General features: G+C 46.8%; 1 long non-coding RNA gene across 1 annotated transcript; it reads right to left on the reverse strand.

Annotated features, from left to right (window-relative positions):
* Window positions 1–18,037: 18,037 nt before the first annotated feature.
* LOC136610591 (uncharacterized) lies at window positions 18,038–20,088 on the reverse strand. Its single transcript, XR_010790116.1, has 3 exons — window positions 19,934–20,088; window positions 18,999–19,169; window positions 18,038–18,488 (listed from the first exon to the last, which is right to left on the reverse strand). It is a non-coding gene; the product is annotated as an uncharacterized lncRNA (long non-coding RNA).
* Between the last annotated feature and the right edge of the window lie 6 nt (window positions 20,089–20,094).

Raw genomic sequence — 20,094 nt, forward strand, 5'->3', positions numbered from 1 at the left:
TTGCAATCTAGTCTGTAAGCATTTGCGAGCAGGGCACATTGGTTTATTACCGTACGTTATGACCTATTTTGTATATGTTTTCCCCAATTTGTAAAGCACTGTGGAATATGTTGGCGCTGTATAAATAAAGATTATTACACAGAACAATACAAAGGTATGGAGACATTTAAATAAATGTGAAACCCTCTTTGTGAACACTATCCTTTGTGTGGCATGTAGCTAACGGGAAGGGGGCAAATCTGAGAGGGGCGGGGTTCAACAGGTGGCCATTTTGAAAGTCACCATCTTGGACTCAGTTTTTTTTAACAAGAAAGAGAATTTAAAGTGGAATGTCATGTAGCTGTATTCCTGCCAAAGTTATTAATTTTTCTGTGACATTGAACACTATGATGATCCAATACAGAATATGCTCAATGTGCTCCCCATTGTTTTGAATTGCCAAGCCTATCCACTTCTCCCATTCATAATACACTGAGAATGACACCTCAGCAGAAATGGTTGCACAGGTGTCCATGATCTGCTGTTGCTTTTGCGCCACACTCTGCACAATCCATAAACCTGACATCACCTCACAGGTAGAATTTCAAGGTGGTGAAACCTGGTGAGCACAGAGGCCACTTTACCAAGTGACAAAGCCCAATCCACTTCCCTGTAAACTGCTGATGCATAAACTCATGGATATCTCGTCCATAATGTGGGGGGGGGGGGGGGGACACCATCCTGCTGGCAGAACATTGGGGATTTGCCATCTTCGTTGCACACTGACGGGGAACACCTTGTAACAATTACAGATACTTGGTGGTAGTAATGTTGCCATAGATAAAGAATCAGCCCACTATCTTTGTACCCTACACACCCAACCACACTATGACTTTGTGTTCGCCAACCATCTTGGAGCAATCTGTCCAGTGTGGGTTTGTGTCAAACCAGCAGAAAAGGTTTTGTTTGTTCATCTCCCCATTCACGTAAAAGTTTGCTTCATCATTGAATAGTATCGTCTCGGTGAAATGTGGTTTCTATTGAAATTTCTGTTACAATTCAGCAGAGCAATTGGGATCCTTCTCATTGAGACGATGCAGCAACTTGATCTTGTATGGGTGCCATTTGTGCATAGCCAGTATCCACTCAATGTTGGTTTAACTCATTCCTTTCTCCTGTGACATATGCTGGGTGCTATGATGTGGGCCCTTGCAGAATGATTCTAGGAAGGGCATTGTTGTTACTTCATCTGTGGCAGCTTTGTTCTGTCCACTTTTTGGCAGGTCCTACACAGAACCTATTTCACGAAATTTGGCAAGCAGTTTGCCAACTGTGCCATGGCGTATCAGTGATCTGTTAGGGTGCCAAATGTTGAAATCAGCTACAACGACTCAGGTACTGTGCTACAAGGAGATCAGCACAGTCACTCTTCTCTCCTCACATGTTAATCTTACAGCAATATCTGTGTCTGTGATTTTGATTGCTTATTAAACTATTTATCAGATACACACATGCCCCTTTCTCCTTAGTAACATGTCACACACAGGATTGCATCCCTAACAGGGATGAGCGAGTATACTCGCTAAAGCACTACTCGCTCGAGTAATGTGCCTTAGACGAGTATCTCCCTACTCGTCCTTAAAGATTCGGGTGCCACCGCGGGGCGGGGAGCTGCAGGGGAGAGCGGGGAGGAACGGAGGGGAGATCTGTCTCTCCCTCTCTCCCACCCACTCTCCCCTGCTCCCCGCCACGACTCACCTGTCAGCCGCGGCGGTCCCCAAATCTTTATGGACGAGCAGGGAGATACTCGTCTAAGGCACATTACTCGAGCGAGTAGTACCTTAGTGAGTATACTTGCTCATCCCTAATCCCTAACGATCATTTTCCATTTATTCAGGTGTCTCCATACCTTCAGACCACCCTGTATTATTATTAGACAGTGTTATATACCAGTTTTACAGGTTTTGTTAAACAACTGGTTCAGTCTAAACTAATTTGGACAAAACCAAATTTTTTGCAAAAGTTATGGTCTGACCAAACTTTCCAAAAGTTTGCTCATCACTGAGAACATTAAAGATTGGTAAAGGGAAATATCTCCATATGTTACATTTCAGGAGGATGCGCTTAGAGTTATTTTGAATATAGGATGTAGATTCTCCAGCAGATCTCCCACTTTAGGATTTATTCTTTTGGTAAATTTAATTTATAAAAATAGAAGTAAAGGAACTTGGTTAAATTGCACTGGATTTTATAAGTACAGAGGCAAATTATTAAACAGTGTGTATGCAAGTACTTGGATGAGAATGGAGTAATTAACCAGAGCCAGCATGGGTTTGTAATAAACAAGTCATGCCAGACGAATCTAATATTCTTAGACAGAATCCCTGACTGGGCTGATCAGGGAAATGCAGTACATATAGTATATCTTAACTTCAGCAAAGCATTTGGAAAAGTATCTCATACTATACTTATTGAAAAAATGACCAAATGTGGAATCAGCAAGGCAACTGTTAGGCTGGCTGTCCACGGGCGAGGTTTCATGGCAAGATTCTCAGCAATAAATCGCACGTGGAGCTCGCATGACATGCTTTTCATAAGATAACTATGGAAAGCGCAGCCTGATGTACACGCATGGAAAAACGTTCGTATCTAAAAATCGCAGCATGCCGCGATTCTCCACAATGAACCTATCACTATAATAGGCTCACCATGGAAAATCGCAGTGACTTTAAATGATTTCCTTAGGTGGATTCACAGTTAGCTGAGTGATCGTACCCAAAGAGTGGTCATAAATGGATGTACATCCGATTGAAAGAATGCCTTATGTGGGTTACCACAAGGTTCTGTTCTGGGACCAGTGTTGTTCCACATAGTATCTAGATCACGTGAGGTAATTATCCACCTTTGCTCTTTCTTAGTCAAACCTCATCTGGAATTCTGTGTCCAGTTCTGGGCACCCCAATTTAAAAAAAACATTCACAAACTGAAGCAAGTTTAGAGAAGAGCTACCAGGATGGGGAGCGGTCTGCAAATCTTAAAGGATCTGGGAACATTTAGTTTGCAAAAAAAGAAGGCTGAGAGGAGACTTAATAGCTGTCTACAAATATCTGAAGGGCTGTCACAGTGCAGAGGGATCAGCCCTATTCTCATTTGCACAAGGAAAAACTAGAAGCAATGGGAAAAAACACAAAGGGAGGAGACACAAAAAAACTTTCCTACAGTGAGGGTGATCAATGAGTGGAACAGGTTACCATGGGAGGTGGTGAGTTCTCCTTCAATGTAAGTGTTCAAACAAAGACTAGACAGAAATTTGTCTGGGATGAATTAATGAACCATGCATTGAGTAGGGGCTTAAACTTGATGACCCTGGAGGTCCCTTCCAAGTCTACCATTCTATGATTCCTTAGCTGCAAACATATTTTCCGGATCAGGGTACATGCACATGGGCATTAAAAAAGTTGTGCTTGGGTGTAACTCGGATCAGACAGCATTCGGACATCCTGTCCATGTGCTGTTCAATGTGCTGAACACCACACATAGACATGTGCTATTCTCGACAGAAAATCAGAAAAGAATAGGACATGCTGTGGTTTTTTTTACTTGGCCTATAAGTCAAGTAATAGGAGTAAAGAAAGTTTGTGTGCATACACATATTCAAATGAATGGGGACTATTTCCATCCAAAAATCAGGCGGAAAAAAAGGCCATTTGCTTGTAGCCTTAGAGAGGTAAGAGACACAATTAGACATGACAGCCACTTGACATTTAGACACTAAGAAACAAGCTAGAAATAATCCATTATCTAGTCTGATGAAATGACAATGGAATACAGTACTTGTGCCTGAATACTAAGTGACATATCTGTAGGCAATCAGGCACTGCTCATCATCTGGTCAGTTCTATCTGTGATGATGGAGATGCTTTTCAGCTGCAAAAAAAAGTGTTCCACATTACTCTGGAGCTCAGAATGGAGTGAAGAACTGACTTAGGGTAGGCACACAAGTGGTGTAAATGCTATAGACAAATATGCTGCAATGTCTGCATCTCTTGCATGCAGATTTTGGATGCCTATTTGGAACTCCTGTGGATTTCACCCTTTGCAATATGCAATAATTTTGCATCAAACAGTCTGAATTATAGCACCATTGACTGATATCAATAGATGTGAAAGAATCACGATGAAAAGTTCCTCAGAAACTGAATGATTAACTTCATGGATTCTAAGACAGCATTGATTTGGGTGCAGCCTATGCATAGGAACTACAGTTGAGCAAGCGTACTCGCTAAGGTCAAATAGTCCAGCGAGTATTGCCTTTTGCGAGTACCTGACCGCTCGTCTCAAAAGATTGGGGTGCCGGCGGGGGTGAGTGGGGGGAAGAGAGAGAGATCTTCCCCCCGTTCCTCCCCGCTCTCCCCCGCCGGCACCCGAATCTTTTGAGACGAGCGGGCAGGTACTCGCAAAAGGCAATACTCGCTCGAGTATTTGCCCTTAGCGAGTACGCTCGCTCATCTCAAATAGGAACACCTTGACTAAATTGAGATTACCTAATAGGGCTTATTTATGATAGTGTAAGGTCTACAAAAATTATTATTCCATGCTGACTTAAGAACATACCCTTAGAGAGCGTTATCAGTAATTATAGGGTTGAGGATCAAGTTACATTGGATGGAGACCACTCCAGAAAGCACTGGAGCAGATACACTAGTACTGTCTAATTAGACAGTGCAAACATATTTAACACAGTGGCTAAACTGGATAGTAACATAGTATGGGTACTGGTGTACTGTAAACCCACCTGGAAGTGGTGGGTTTACACCAGGGTTAGGCTGCTTGACAGCTAGGTGACGCCCCCACTTCCACATTGGCCATTTGCAGAGTGGTCGGCCTGTTTGACAGCAGCAAACCAACTGGGGAGATTCCACAGCAGCGGCCAAAGAGCGGAGGCTCCTGCGGCGCTGAGGACATTCAGGCGACTTTAACAGCAGGGAACAGAAAGTCGAATAGCAGCAGGGGAGATGCTACAGCAGCGACCACAGTTACAGCTGCCGGCCACCAGCAGAGCACCAGGGTCGGCATGGTTAGCACGACCGAGTGCACATTTCACTCACAGCGCCCTGTCCCCACTGCCGGAGTCACTGCTCCCCTGACGGCTTAGTATGTCCGGTAGTGGTGTCCTGCGTTTTCTCACTGTTGCCGACCCCTGATGTTGTCAGCTGCTATCACACTAGTGCCCTGGCGGCATAATACCTCCAGCACCGGTGGCCCCAATCTCACTATCCCTCCCGGGGGGGTTGGGGGGGGTTGAGGGGAGGGGGGCTTTCTCTTTTCTACGCTGAGGGGGCAGCGCAGAGCGTCCCCACCGGCCTCCTTTCTGCGCTACCGCCTTCCTCCCTGCTGTATCTTGTGAGCCAATGAAATGTACCTTGAGGGACATGTTGCAACTCAAATCTTTGTATGATTTCAACATGTTGGTCACAATCTGTTTGAAGGTGTTTGATCTCATTTTTTCTTTAGAAATTTGTCACATTCTAGAATGCCAACCAGGCAGATTTTTCTTTGTTAAGCATTCATTGAATCTATTGTCATGTTTCAGTTCTCTAATCTCGGGCCGATTCAAATACTCTCTTTCATCTGGATTAATTTGGTCTCATGACAGGCAAATCCATGGCGTTGATGAGCTCTTTCATAGGGCCTTATTTAATACATAATGGAGGGAGCAGGATGTCTTCAGAGGACACAAGACTTTTCTATTGAACATTTTTGCCCCCAAGTCTTCGAATTCTGGCTAGCCATTCCTTTGTTATGCAGTGAGATTGCCTGTCCCAGCTATCCCACTAATACAGGAATACTTCATGAATCCTGTCTGCTATCCCAATATGACAACAATGATCCTCAAGTCTCCACAGATCTTCCACTTATGTTCAGAGTATTTAATTGAGTGAAACATAGGATTCCTTTGCAAGACTGGCATAACCGAATGGAACAGAACTACTTTCAAACTGGTTTTTGGGGGTGTCTATGAAATGCCTCCCCTCTTGGACATCATAAGAGTGACCCAAAGCTGACATCAAACCATTTATGTTGTTAGAAAAAGTTAGGGTTACAAAAGATTAGATTTTAATAAATGAGGCCCAGGGTTTTGATGGTCAATATACTGTAACAAAATGGTACAATATTGAATATATTTCTTTCCTATCATCTCTATAACTTCATTATCTTGCCTGACAGACAATTTTGGTTGCCATATTTGGATTCGGCACCCTGAATATTGGTAAGAACACTGACTTCGATGCAAGAAAATATCCCCTTATAACACAGTGTTATCTGCCCTATTAAAAGGACTCTTGGACAGAGTAGTTGTGAAGTTCTTCCGTATACTTCTGCACTATGAATAAGTTACATAATTGCAAATAGGATCCTGAAACAATCACATTGTTTAATACAATGGAACTGGCAACGCTAATACTTTTCTGGGTTTTAAACAACATTAGCTTTGCCAACCATTCTGATTTGGACAGTGAAATAAGCTTCCTCTTATTAACATGTTAAAGTAAATATGACATTGTGTTCGCAGCTTTTCTGACTTTCCGGGTACAATATTTAGACAAGATGCGGACTAATGAGCCGTAGTTATGGTTCTAACACAAAGTGAGTTACTGATGTATAGGAACAGGTCCTAAAAGATGTATATGGCCAGTTGGAAGGTGTGGGGGGGCTTGTGGAGAGCAGGCAGTGTGTTCATATATACATCTACAAGGACGTAGCTGTAGGGGATGAAGAAGTAGTAGTAGCTACCAGGCCCTGGAGACTTAAGAGGCCCAAAGATTCCCCTACCACATAAGAAGACACTAGTATTATACAGCAATGACAGGTAGGGGGTCCTGTTAGAGATTTGTATTGGGGCCCAAGAGCTTCTAGTTACACCTCTGTGCATTTACATGCAGCTCCTTTCTTCCCTGCCCAACATACTGTATAATGTACATTTGCCATCAGATACATCCAACCTGTTTCTGTGCCCATCTCTAAAAGGCACCTTACTTCTACTGCCACTGTATGAATATGCAGGAGTAGTAAGAATGAAGAAGCTACAATCCCTGCACATTGTTTTTAGATTAAGGGCGCCCACCCACTGGCGTTTTTTTACCTGCGTTTTGTGTTTTTCCTGCACAGGCATAGAGATAACATGTGTTCCTGTCCACTGGCGTTTTTTTTGCGTTGCGTTTGCGTTTTTAACATAGGAACTGTCAGTTGCATATGTGTCCTTATTTTTCTCCTAATGCACCCATGAAAGTCAATGGAAATTAATGGAAAAGCCGCAAAAACGCCGCAAAAACGCCGCGGAAAACACCACGAAAAACGCGGTAAACGCGGCGAAAACGCTGCGTTTTTTTCCCGCGGAAAACGCAAACGCCAGTGGGTGGGCGCCCTAAAGGTGTTCTTCAACTTAAATTTTTTTTATAGATTTCGAACCCCCGTGCCTAAAACTATATAAAAGTAATATGCTCACCGTGGCGTAGGACCACTGCTCCGGCTCCACGGCATCTGACTAGTGACATCACCACATCTTCTGGCCTGGTGAAGACCCATAAAACTGTCACATAGGCTTCTAATGTAGAGCCCCCTGACAGGTTTATGGGACATCCCCGATGACAACCCTGTCAGGCCTTCTACTGGCTGCAGCGGTCACATTGGTATACAACCCACATGACCGCAGTAGCTGAAGTACATAGAAGACTGGAGGACAGGAGCTGGCAGCGTAGGAGCAACGTTGCAGCAACGTTTCAGTGGGAGGGTGAGGATTATAATTTATTATAATTCTTTTAATTTAACCCTACTGCTGCCAGTAATAATCAGAAAACCCCTTTAATGGGGTTGTATCAAGATTGCAAGTTATTCTTTATCCACAGGATAGGGAATAGCATGCTGATCAGTGGGGGTCTCACCTCCCTCCGGAACGGGAGTCCCATGTCCCCTCTGCCTGTCATTGCATAGTCGCCTCATCCCCCTGCAATGACATATGAATGAATGGAGGGCTGGCCGAGCGTGTGACATCAGTGCACCATTCATTTCAATGAAAAATAAACACAATGGGATAGCGCCTTGTGCAAATGACAGTAGGTAAAAATAATTGGTATTCGATGAATGATTAAGGCAACTTACCCGGTGTGGACAGTCCTCAAGGAAGACTGTCAGCACACCTGAAGTCCAGGTCTGCAAGAAGAAACGAGTCTTGTGCACAAAAGCATCCATGGATATTAGGAGAACCGCAGACAGATGGTCAAAGCAACAAAAGAGAGAGTAGAAAAAAAAAATATTTTAATTTTTCTGTAATATATTAAATATATATCTTTACATACAATTACGGTTGTTTCGGTTGAATCCTATTTAAATACGTTTTTTGTTGAACACGGGATCTTTTTCTACTGTCTCTGTTGATTCATTTCAGTCTGACTGATTGCAATGCTTGAGTGCTTGCTGCTTGGCTATCTGCACAGTCCCATTGAAAGCTTGCACAGCTAGCACCTCATTCAGTCTTCTCCTTACTGTCCGGGGTGCTATAAACCTGCAGTGAGAAGGAGGCGAGACATGGATTTGTGGGGTCTTTGCGGTGAGACCCCATGATCAGCAAGGTTTTCCTTATCCTGTGGATTGGGAATTCCTTGTAATCCTAGCACAACCCCTTTAAGCCTTGCTTCTAAACACACCTAAATCCACACAATCTCCTTCCCCCACACACAGTAATAGTGCCCACCTTTGTGTAACACGCAGTAATTCAGTTATAGTGCCCCCTTAGTGCCTAACACAATAATAGGATGCTTTTTGGTCCCAGACACTTTCATAGTACCCACTTTGTGTGCCACAGTAGTAGCGCCCCACATAGTAAGAATCACCCGTTAATGTCCTCCACACAGTAAGGAAGCAGCCTTGGTGATGCTCCCACAGTGTCTCAAAGGTGTCAATGAAAATAAAAGAAGGCCAACAGAGTCTCCCAGATCAAAAATTGCACCAAGTAAGACACGAGGTGTGCTGCTTATTTTAAAAGCAATGTCATAAATTTTACAAGGAAAAATTCTGCAAGGTGAGCAGAACACTCAAGCACGGGCCTGCTCCAAGGAACAGCTGTAGAGCTACCAAAAAGTTCACTACGCAAGACAACAGGTGTGTTGCTTGTTTTAAAAGCAATGTCAAACATTTTAAAAGGATACTAATTCTGCCAAGTGAGCACAACACTCCAGCGCGAGCTACCTATTCCTTTTAAGCACTGGAGATACCAAAAATTATGCGAATTGAAGCATCAGGTATGCTAATTGCTTTAGAAACAATGTCATAAAGTTCGCAATGTACAAATTCTGCCAAGTGAACAGAACAGCCAAATAAGGGAATTCTCCAAGGAAATGCTGTAGAGATACAACTGATTCTTGTACTTTAGAAAATTTTCATTTTAGGAGGAGGAGGGGGGAGGCGTGAGTAAATGCCCATTTACACAGGACAAATCTCGGGTAAACGATGTCCGACACTCGACCCTGTCTGTCCTCGCTCCCCTGCTGCTGCACAGAAGAGAGTATTGCTGACTCACTCACAGAGTGGCCAGCAGGGGGCGGGGGCTGCTGGAGGAGTTTTCACTCTTTGCTCTCCCCCACCCCTCTCCAATCACTTAGCAGTACTGAATGGCTGCTGTTTACAATGAACGATCATGACTCAGGATTTTAAGCTGCATGAAATCCTGATCGTTCAGTATGAAATGTATGATTTCAAGTGAATAGTATGATTAAATTGTAACTGTTGTTGTAATACAAACTCATCCAATCTAGTAGAAGGACATTACAAAAGATGCTTTTTGTACCACAGAAAATGGAGCAGAAGATAGACTACTAGGGGAAATATTAACAAGTAAGATGTTCACCAAACTGATGCCGCAGCTCCCCACTGGTAATCACACTGACAGCGCTGATCCCGGTGCACACTCTGACATCAGTGTGCAGCCGGAATCCTTCTCCCGAGTCCCCTGCTCTTCAGTTCCGCAGGAGAGGACTCAGCGAGGAAGCATGCCGTGCTGCACACTGACGTCAGTGTGCACCCGGGCGCATATGAACTTTTTCCACAAGACTTCTGCACTATTCAGCAATTCCAGCAACCTGATTAGTTGTCTGGGTTGGCTGATTCCCAGTGATTGGTTGTTTGGGTTCGCTGATTTACCAAACAACCAATCAGGTTGCTGGAATTGCTGAATAGTGCAAAAGTCATGTGGAAAAAGTTATATGCCACCTGGGCTCAGCACGATCGGAGGAGGAGCGGCCCCGACAGCAAGGAGGAGGTAAGCATATGGCTGGGGAAGGGGGAAGTTAATATTGTTGTTGCTGGGAGGAGGTTAATATTGCTGATTACTGCCGGGGGTGAGGGGGTTAATATTGCTGGTGTGTTGGGGGTGTGAGGGGGTTAATATTGCTGGTGTGTTTGGGGGGGTGTCAATATTGCTGCTGGGAGGGGTTAATATTGTTGCTGGCAGGGGGTTAATATTGCTGCCGGGTTGGGGGGGAGGGTGTTACTATTGCTGCTGGGAGGGGGTTAATATTGCTGGTGGGGGTGGGGGTTAATATTGCTGGTGGGGGTGGGGGTTAATATTGCTGCTGGGTGAGTGGGGGTTAATACTGTTGCTGGGAGGGGGTTAATATCGCTGCGGGGGGGGGGGTTAATATTGCTGCTGGGTGGGTGGGTGTTAATATTGTTGCTGGGTGGGGGGTATATTGTTGCTGGGAGGGGGTTAATATTGTTGCTGGGAGGGGGTTAATATTGTTGCTGGGAGGGGTTAATATTGTTGCTGGGAGGGGGTGGAGTGGTAATATTGCTGGTGGGGGTTAATATTGCTGCTAGGGGTTAATATTGCTGCTGGGTGGGTCTGGGTTAAAGGAGATGTCCCGCGCCGAAACGGGTTTTTTTTTTTTAAACCCCCCCCCCCGTTCGGCGCGAGACAACCCCGATGCAGGGGTTAAAAAAACCACCCGCACAGCGCTTACCTGAATCCCGGCGGTCCGGCGTCTTCATACTCACCTGCTGAAGATGGCCGCCGGGATCCTCTGTCTTCGTGGACCGCAGCTCTTCTGTGCGGTCCACTGCCGATTCCAGCCTCCTGATTGGCTGGAATCGGCACGTGACGGGGCGGAGCTACACGGAGCCGCTCTCTGGCACGAGCGGCTCCATTGAAGACTGCTGAAGACCCGGACTGCGCAAGCGCGGCTAATTTGGCCATCGGAGGCCAAAAATTAGTCGGCACCATGGAGACGAGGACGCTAGCAACGGAGCAGGTAAGTAAAAAACTTTTTATAACTTCTGTATGGCTCATAATTAATGCACAATGTATATTACAAAGTGCATTATTATGGCCATACAGAAGTGTATAGACCCACTTGCTGCCTCGGGACAACCCCTTTAATACTGTTCCTGGGAGGGGGTTAATATTGCTGCGGGGTGAGGGGTTAAAGGGGTTGTCCCGCGCCGAAACGGGTTTTTTTTTTTAACCCCCCCCCCCCCCCGTTCGGCGCGAGACAGCCCCGATGCAGGGGTTAAAAAAACAACCCGCACAGCGCTTACCTGAATCCCGGCGGTCCGGCGTCTTCATACTTACCTGCTGAAGATGGCCGCCGGGATCCTCTGTCTCTGTGGACCGCAGGGCTTCTGTGCGGTCCATTGCCGATTCCAGCCTCCTGATTGGCTGGAATCGGCACGTGACGGGGCGGAGCTACACGGAGCCGGCATTCTACACGAGCGGCCCCATAGAAGACTGCAGAAGACCCGGACTGCGCAAGCGCGGCTAATTTGGCCATCGGAGGGCGAAAATTAGTCGGCTCCATGGGAACGAGGACGCCAGCAACGGAGCAGGTAAGTATAAAACTTTTTATAACTTCTGTATGGCTCATAATTAATGCACAATGTACATTACAAAGTGCATTAATATGGCCATACAGAAGTGTATAGACCCACTTGCTGCCGCGGGACAACCCCTTTAATATTGCTGGGGGGGGGGGGGTAATATTGCTGTTGGGTGTGGGGGTTAATATTGTTGCTGGGAGGGGGTTAATATTGTTGCGGGGGAGAGGGGTTAATATTGCTGGTGGGTGGGGGTTAATATTATTGCTGTGTGTGGGGGGGGTAATATTGCTGCTGGGAGCGGGTTGATATTGCTGCGGGGGTGGGGTGGTAATATTGCTGGTGGGGGTTAATATTGCTGCTGGGTGAGTGGGGGTTAATACTGTTCCTGGGAGAGGGTTAATATTGCTGCTGGGTGCGGGGGGTTAAAGGGGTTGTCCCGCCGCCCAAAGTAATTTTTTTCCCCCCATGAATGCCCTGTAGAGTAGAAGAATCACACACTACAGCTTTACCTATAAAAAAAAAAAAAAAACACGATATTTTGCTCACCTTTTTATTCCTTTTCTTCCCCTTATAAAGCTTGCCTGAAGAACTTTTTAAAGATGGCGCCGCTGGGTAGTTCCCATGATGCACTGCTGCCTCTCTGTCTCCTTAGCGTGCGCGCTCCCGATGATGCCGGTCACATGACTGGAGGACCAGCGTCAATGAAGACGCACGCTGCACTGCTTTAAATCGAGCCGGCAGCCGTCCGGCTCGCATATTAAAGGGGTTGTCCCGCGCCGAAACAGGTTTTTTTTTTTCAATAGCCCCCTTGTTCGGCGCGAGACAAACCCGATGCAGGGGTTTAAAAAAAAAAACGGATAGTACTTACCCGAATCCCCGCGCTCCGGTGACTTCTTACGTACCTTGCGAAGATGGCCGCCGGGATCTTCCCCCACGGTGGACCGCAGGTCTTCTCCCATGGTGCACCGTGGGCTCTGTGCGTTCCATTGCCCATTCCAGCCTCCTGATTGGCTGGAATCGGCACACGTGACGGGGCGGAGCTACGAGGAGCAGCTCTCCGGCACGAGCGGCCCCATTCAGAAGGGAGAAGACCGGACTGCGCAAGTGCGTCTAATCGGGCGATTAGACGCTGAAATTCGATGGCTCCATGGAGACGGGGACGCTAGCAACGGAACAGGTAAGTGAATAACTTCTGTATGGCTCATAATTAATGCACAATGTACATTACAAAGTGCATTAATATGGCCATACAGAAGTGCTGAACCCCACTTGCTTTCGCGGGACAACCCCTTTAACACTAATCGCTTCGGTTATGCACGCTGCCGATTCCAGCCAATGAGGTGGCTGGAATCGGCACCACGTGACTTACCATCGTGCGCGAGCAGTACAGTTCAGCAGCCGTGCACGATGAGAGCTGTGCCCACGCGTCACGTGACCCGTGACGTCATCGACCCTTGAATTTGCCCGCGGATTCCGAGCCCTATTCACCTACAGAGGAAGCTGATGGTTGGAGCCTTTTATACAACTTACAACGTGGAAGAGGAAGATTTGTGCACTACGTGTGGTGAGTACCCACCTGAGATTAGTGCGCTGTGCGCTACGTGTAGTGAGTACCCACCTGAGATTTGTGCGCTGTGCGCTACGTGTGGAGACGAGGCCACCTGAGATTAGTGCGCTGTGCGCTACGTGTGGAGACGCCGTCACCTAAGATTTGTGCGCTGTGTGTGTAGACGCGGTCACCTGAGATTCGTGCGCTACGTGTGGTGAGTACCCACCTGAGATTTGTGCGCTACGTGTGGAGACGCAGTCATCTGAGATTAGTGCGCTCTGCACTATGTGTGGAGACGCGGCCACCTGAGATTTGTGCGCTGTGCGCTACGTGTGGAGACACGGTCACCTGAGATTTGTGCGCTACGTGTGGAGATGCGGTCGCCTGAGATTTGTGCGCTCTGCGCTACGTGTGGAGACGCCGTCACCTGAGATTTGTGCGCTCTGCGCTACGTGTGGAGACGCAGTCACCTGAGATTTGTGCGCTGTGCGCTACGTGTGGAGACGCGGTCACCTGAGATTTGTGCGCTGTGCGCTACATGTGGAGACGCGGTCACCTGAGATTTGTGCGCTGTGCGCTACGTGTGGAGACACAGTCACCTGAGATTTGTGCGCTGTGCGCTACGTGTAGAGACACGGTCACCTGAGATTTGTGCGCTGTGCGCTACGTGTGGAGACGCGGTCACCTGAGATTTGTGCGCTCTGCGCTACGTGTGGAGACGTGGCCACCTGAGATTTGTGCGCTGTGCGCTCCGTGCGGAGACACCATCACCTAAGATTTGTACGCTGGGCGCTACGTGTGGAGACACCGTCACCTGAGATTTGTGCGCTGTGCGCTACGTGTGGAGCCGCGGCCATCTGAGATTTGTGCGCTGTGCGCTACGTGTGGTGAGTACCCACCTGAGATTTGTGCGCTGTGCGCTACGTGTGGAGACGCGGTCACCTGAGATTTGTGCGCTACATGTGGAGATGCGGCCATCTGAGATTTGTGTGCTCTGCGCTACGTGTGGAGACGCGGTCCCTGAGATTTGTGTGCTCTGCGCTACGTGTGAAGACGCGGTCACCTGAGATTTGTGCGCTCTGCGCTACGTGTGGAGACGCCATCACCTGAGATTTGTGTGCTATGCGCTACGTGTGGAGATGCGGCCACCTGAGATTTGTGCGCTGTGCGCTACATGTGGAGACACCGTCACCTGAGATTTGTGCGCTGTGCGCTACGTGTGGAGATGCGGTCACCTGAGATTTGTGCGCTGTGCGCTATGTGTGGAGACGCCGTCACCTGAGATTTGTGCGCTGTGCGCTACGTGTGGATACGCAGTCACCTGAGATTTGTGCGCTACGTGTGGAGACGCCGTCACCTGAGATTAGTGCGCTCTGCGCTACGTGTGGAGACGCGGTCACCTGAGATTAGTGCGCTCTGCGCTACGTGTGGAGATGCGGTCACCTGAGATTTGTGCGCTGTGCGCTACGTGTGGAGATGCCGTCACCTGAGATTAGTGCGCTCTGCGCTTCGTGTGGAGACGCGGTCACCTGAGATTTGTGCGCTGTGCGCAGATTCGTGTGCTACGTGTGGAGACGCCGTCACCTGAAATTCGTGTACTGTGCGCTACGTGTGGAGACGCCGTCACCTGAGATTCGTGCGCTACGTGTGGTGAGTACATCACCTGAGATTTGCGCAACGCCACCTGACGCAGCCTGACATTTTTTTGCAGATTTGTGCGCTACGTGTGGAGACGCGGCCACCTGAAATTCGTGCGCTGTGCGCTACGTGTGGAGACGCCGTCACCTGAGATCCGTGCGCTATGTGTGGTGAGTACGTCACCTGAGATTTGCGGGACGCCACCTGACTTTTTTTTTCAGGTTTGTGCGCTACGAGTGGAGACGCGGCCACCTGAGATTTGTGCACCTTTTTGCAAACTTACGTGTGGAGAGGATCTGACATAACTCGGCGAGGTAAGCTGCTGCATCTGCCAAAATTTTCATCTCGTGCATCTGCTCATACGTGCATATTTGCGCATATTAGCAGGTTTTTGCTTGCATCTGCAGATATGCGCATATTTGCATGTTTTCGCTTGCATCTGCTCATATGCGCATATTTTGCGCATATTTGCAGGTTTTCACTTGCATCTGCTCATATGCGCATATTTGCATGTTTTCGCTTGCATCTGCTCATATGCGCATATTTGCAGGTTTTCACTTGCATCTGCTCATATGCGCAAATTTGCATGTTTTCGCTTGCATCTGCTCATATGCGCATATTTGCATGTTTTCGCTTGCATCTGCTCATATTTGCAGGTTTTCACTTGCATCTGCTCATATGCGCAAATTTGCATGTTTTCGCTTGCATCTGCTCATATGCGCATATTTGCATGTTTTCGCTTGCATCTGCTCATATTTGCAGGTTTTTGCTTGCATCTGCACATATGCGCATCTTTGCAGGTTTTCACTTGCATCTGCTCATATGCGCATATTTTCCGCAAATTTGCAGGTTTTCGCTTGCATCTGCTCATATGTGCATATTTTGCGCATATTTGCTGGTTTTTGCTTGCATCTCCTCATATGTGCACATTTTAATGTTTTCGCTTCCATGTGCTGAATTGCTCTCCGTTTTCCACAGGACGACTCTTGTGGAGAGGAACCTGACATGTGGCTGCGTTTTGTACAACGTTCGGAACCAGAGATTGTCGTTTTAGGTGCTGATTTCACATTTGCCCACCTTTTGGAGAGGACGACTCGTGTGGAGAGGAATTTCGCTTCGCTCGGACAGCACCTGACATCACTCAGCGAGGTAAGCTGCTGTATCTGACAAATTTTTCATTGCTTGCATCTGCTCATACATACATACATACGTACATACGTATGTATATATGTGTATATGATTCTTCTGTCCAGGTTGGGGGAGTAGTGGTCAATGTAAGTGGGTGGAGCGGATCTAGGGATCAGTAATACTGGTGGGATGTGACTGTTAACCTGCTGATTTTTCGTCATTTCCTGCAGATCTGACGTCCTTGAGAATGGAAAGGCTGGCAGACAGTGAAGAGACCCTCAACGTTCAGCAATCTTGAAACCCTTCGTTTTATGGACTGCTTTTTGCCTGTGACTCACCTTTTTTTTTTTATAAGCTTTTTATTTCAAAGAATTATGACGGAGGATCCAGAAAAAATGTGCAATATTTTACTACGATGGAGTAAACAGAAAAGACCCGCAAACACAGCGGCCTTTTGTTTATCAGGGAATGACACTTGGTGTAAAATCCACATTTTTAATAAATAATAAAACGTGATTTGAATTTGGTTTTTGTTTTACCTTATTTATGTTTTCAGACTCCTGATTTCCCACACTGTAAAGCCGGCTGCACACGGCTGTGACGGGCTCCGCCATGGAATTCCGTGGCGGAGCCCGTCACGGCGGCCCCCAGAGACCTCAATACTTACCTCCGGATCCCGAGTCCCACGTCCCGCATCACGCCTCGGCATGCATGCGCAATAGAGCGCGTGACATGCTGCAGCGGCATGTGACGCACCGGCTGCGTCATATGACGCGGCTGGCGGTAGGCGTAGAGGCGGTTTCACGCTATCTTCCACTGTGCTACAGCGGAAGATAGTGTGAATGGACGGCTTCCATAGACTGCAATGGAAGCCGTCCACGCGTATACCCGCGGCAAATAGAGCATGCCACGGGTGAGGACGGGTGATTTTACGGTGCGGAATTCCGCGGTGAAATTCCGCACTGTAAGCATTGAGCTATTAGGTTTAATAGAACCTAATAGCTGCGGGCAACACAGCGGATGTCAGTCTGTGGGAAGGATCCCTTAAGGCCTCATGTCCGCTAGCAAAATGGAATTGCGGTTTCCGCAGCAGATTTGCCCATAGGGAATCATTGGCCATCTGCGGTCCATTAAACTGATTTTTGCACCCGCGGATGGAATTTCAATAGAATTGCGTTTTTCACGCGTGGGAGAAAAAAACGCGGCATGCTCCATTTTACCGCGGATCGGCCACATTGCTATCACATTGATAGCAATGTGTGAGGATATCTGCATGCAAAAATAATACAATTGAAAGCCGATTCCGCGCGGATTGTATTTTTCTAGTGGACATGAGGCCTATGGCCGCCTGCAGACGGCAGGGTCGGATCCGGCTGCGAGAATTCTCGCAGCGGGACCCGACCCGAGCGCCTGCAGAGAGCAGTGCGGAACTTGCCCGCTCCCGCAGCTCCGATTCATGTGCCAGCAGCCGGTGCATGTGCAGAGTCGGCAGCCAGAGAGTGACGTTTCTGTACGGGGCTCTGCGAGCCCCGCACAGAATTAGGGAGTGCCGCGGTTTGTTTTCTGCACGTGATTCCTGAAAAAAATTGTGGGGTCAAAATCCTCCTGACCCCCTCAGTGAATATGTTAAGGTGTGTAGTTTATAAAATGGGGTCTATCTATCATTCTGACACTCATGAGCCTTTCCAATCTTGGCTTGGTGCCGGAAAACACCGTGTTCCTCAAAACACTGAAAAGTAATGTTAAATTTGTACGTCTCCTAAATGGAAAAAAAAAAGGTTTTTAAAACGTGCTTCCAGAATAAAGTAGAGAGATGGAAATATATATCTTAGCACATATTAGAGATATAACATTTGAAAATGTGAAAAAAAGTACAGTTTATTGAAATTTTTGCCAATATTTGCCATTTCAATAAATATACACAAGTTCTAACAGTCTATTTTTACCACCTAAATGAAGAACAACAAGGGGATGAAAAAACAATGGCAGAATCACTTGGATATGCAAAGCCTTTACAGAGTTATGATATGTTAAGTGACACATGGGAGATTTCTAAAAGTTCGCTCCGGCACAAGCAGGCTTTGCCACTAAGGGGTTAAATAGCTTGGTGTACAAACTTTTAAGCCACTAATGAGGGACAGTGAGCAGCAACACATGCAGCTCGACAATAATCTTCATCGTATTCCTCCATCAGGTCCCGTTTATGTATTTCCATAGCATGTGATGGGCCATTACCAGCTTGTAAGCGTCCTTCTGAGCCAACATCTCGGACCTCAGGCTCTATGCTGCATCAACTCTGTATTCAGGCAAAAAGGTATCAGCTGACCTGTAAAGAAGAAAAAAAATGAACCCTGCAATTGGCTTAATTCCGGAGGTTTGCATACAAACATCTTATTTGGACAGTTGGTATGTGTTTGCGAAGGTTTGTTCACTTAGTGCTAATTCGGCACCTGTACGTTTGCTAGAAAAATATAAAAGCAATTAGTGGATCCAAAAATACAAAAAAAATAAAATACTCAGATCTTATGTAATGTATTTGCTGGCCTACAATAAGAATTTTTAACACAGCAAATTCTTGTCCAAAGTCGGCGGTCATCTTATACACCGGATATCATGTTATCCAGCAGGTGCTGCGGCAGCCGGATACTTCCTGACCGCGTCAGTGAGGTCTCGCGGTTACGCAACCAGGAAGTGTCCGGCTGCTGCCTGCAGCTGCTGGCGAGTACGGCCGGCTGTGTGAGATACATATATATATACATACATACATACATACATACATACATACATACATGAGCAGATGCAAGCAATGAAAAATTTGTCAGATGCAGCAGCTTACCTCGCTGAGTGATGTCAGGTGGTGTCCGAGCGAAGCGAAATTCCTCTCCACACGAGTCGTCCTCTCCAAAAGGTGGGCAAATGTGAAATCAGCACCTAAAACGACAATCTCCGGTTCCGAACGTTGTACAAAACGCAGCCACATGTCAGGTTCCTCTCCACAAGAGTCGTCCTGTGGAAAACGGAGAGCAATTCAGCACATGGAAGCGAAAACATTAAAATGTGCACATATGAAAACCTGCAAATATGCGCAAAATATGCACATATGAGCAGATGCAAGCGAAAACCTGCAAATTTGCGGAAAATATACACATATGTGCAGATGCAAGCGAAAACATGCAAATATGTGCAAAATATGCGCATATGAGCAGATGCAGGTAAAAACCTGCAAATATGCGCAAAATATGCACATATGAGCAGATGCAAGCGAAAACCTGCAAATATGTGCAAAATATGCGCATATGAGCAGATGCAAGCGAAAACATGCAAATATGTGCAAAATATGCGCATATGAGCAGATGCAGGTGAAAACCTGCAAATATGCACATATGAGCAGATGCAAGCGAAAACCTGCAAATATGTGCAAAATATGCGCATATGAGCAGATGCAAGTGAAAACCTGCAAATATGCGCAAAATATGCACATATGAGCAGATGCAAGCGAAAACCTGCAAATATGTGCAAAATATGCGCATATGAGCAGATGCAAGTGAAAACATGCAAATATGCGCAAAATCTGCGCATATGAGCAGATGCAAGCGAAAACCTGCAAATATGCGCAAAATATGCACATATGAGCAGATGCAAGCAAAAACCTGCTAATATGCGCAAATATGCACGTATGAGCAGATGCAAGCAAAAACCTGCTAATATGCGCAAATATGCACGTATGAGCAGATGCACGCGATGAAAATTTTGGCAGATGCAGCAGCTTACCTCGCCGAGTTATGTCAGATGGTGTCCGAGCGAAGCGAAATTTTTCTCAAAACGCGTCCAAACGTCAGGATCCTCTCCACACGTAAGTTTGCAAAAAGGCGCACAAATCTCAAGTGGCCGCGCCTCCACACGTAGCGCACAGCGCACGAATTTCAGGTGGC

This window comes from Eleutherodactylus coqui, chromosome 2 (genome assembly GCF_035609145.1).
Source record: "Eleutherodactylus coqui strain aEleCoq1 chromosome 2, aEleCoq1.hap1, whole genome shotgun sequence".
Taxonomy (NCBI): Eukaryota; Metazoa; Chordata; class Amphibia; order Anura; family Eleutherodactylidae; genus Eleutherodactylus; species Eleutherodactylus coqui.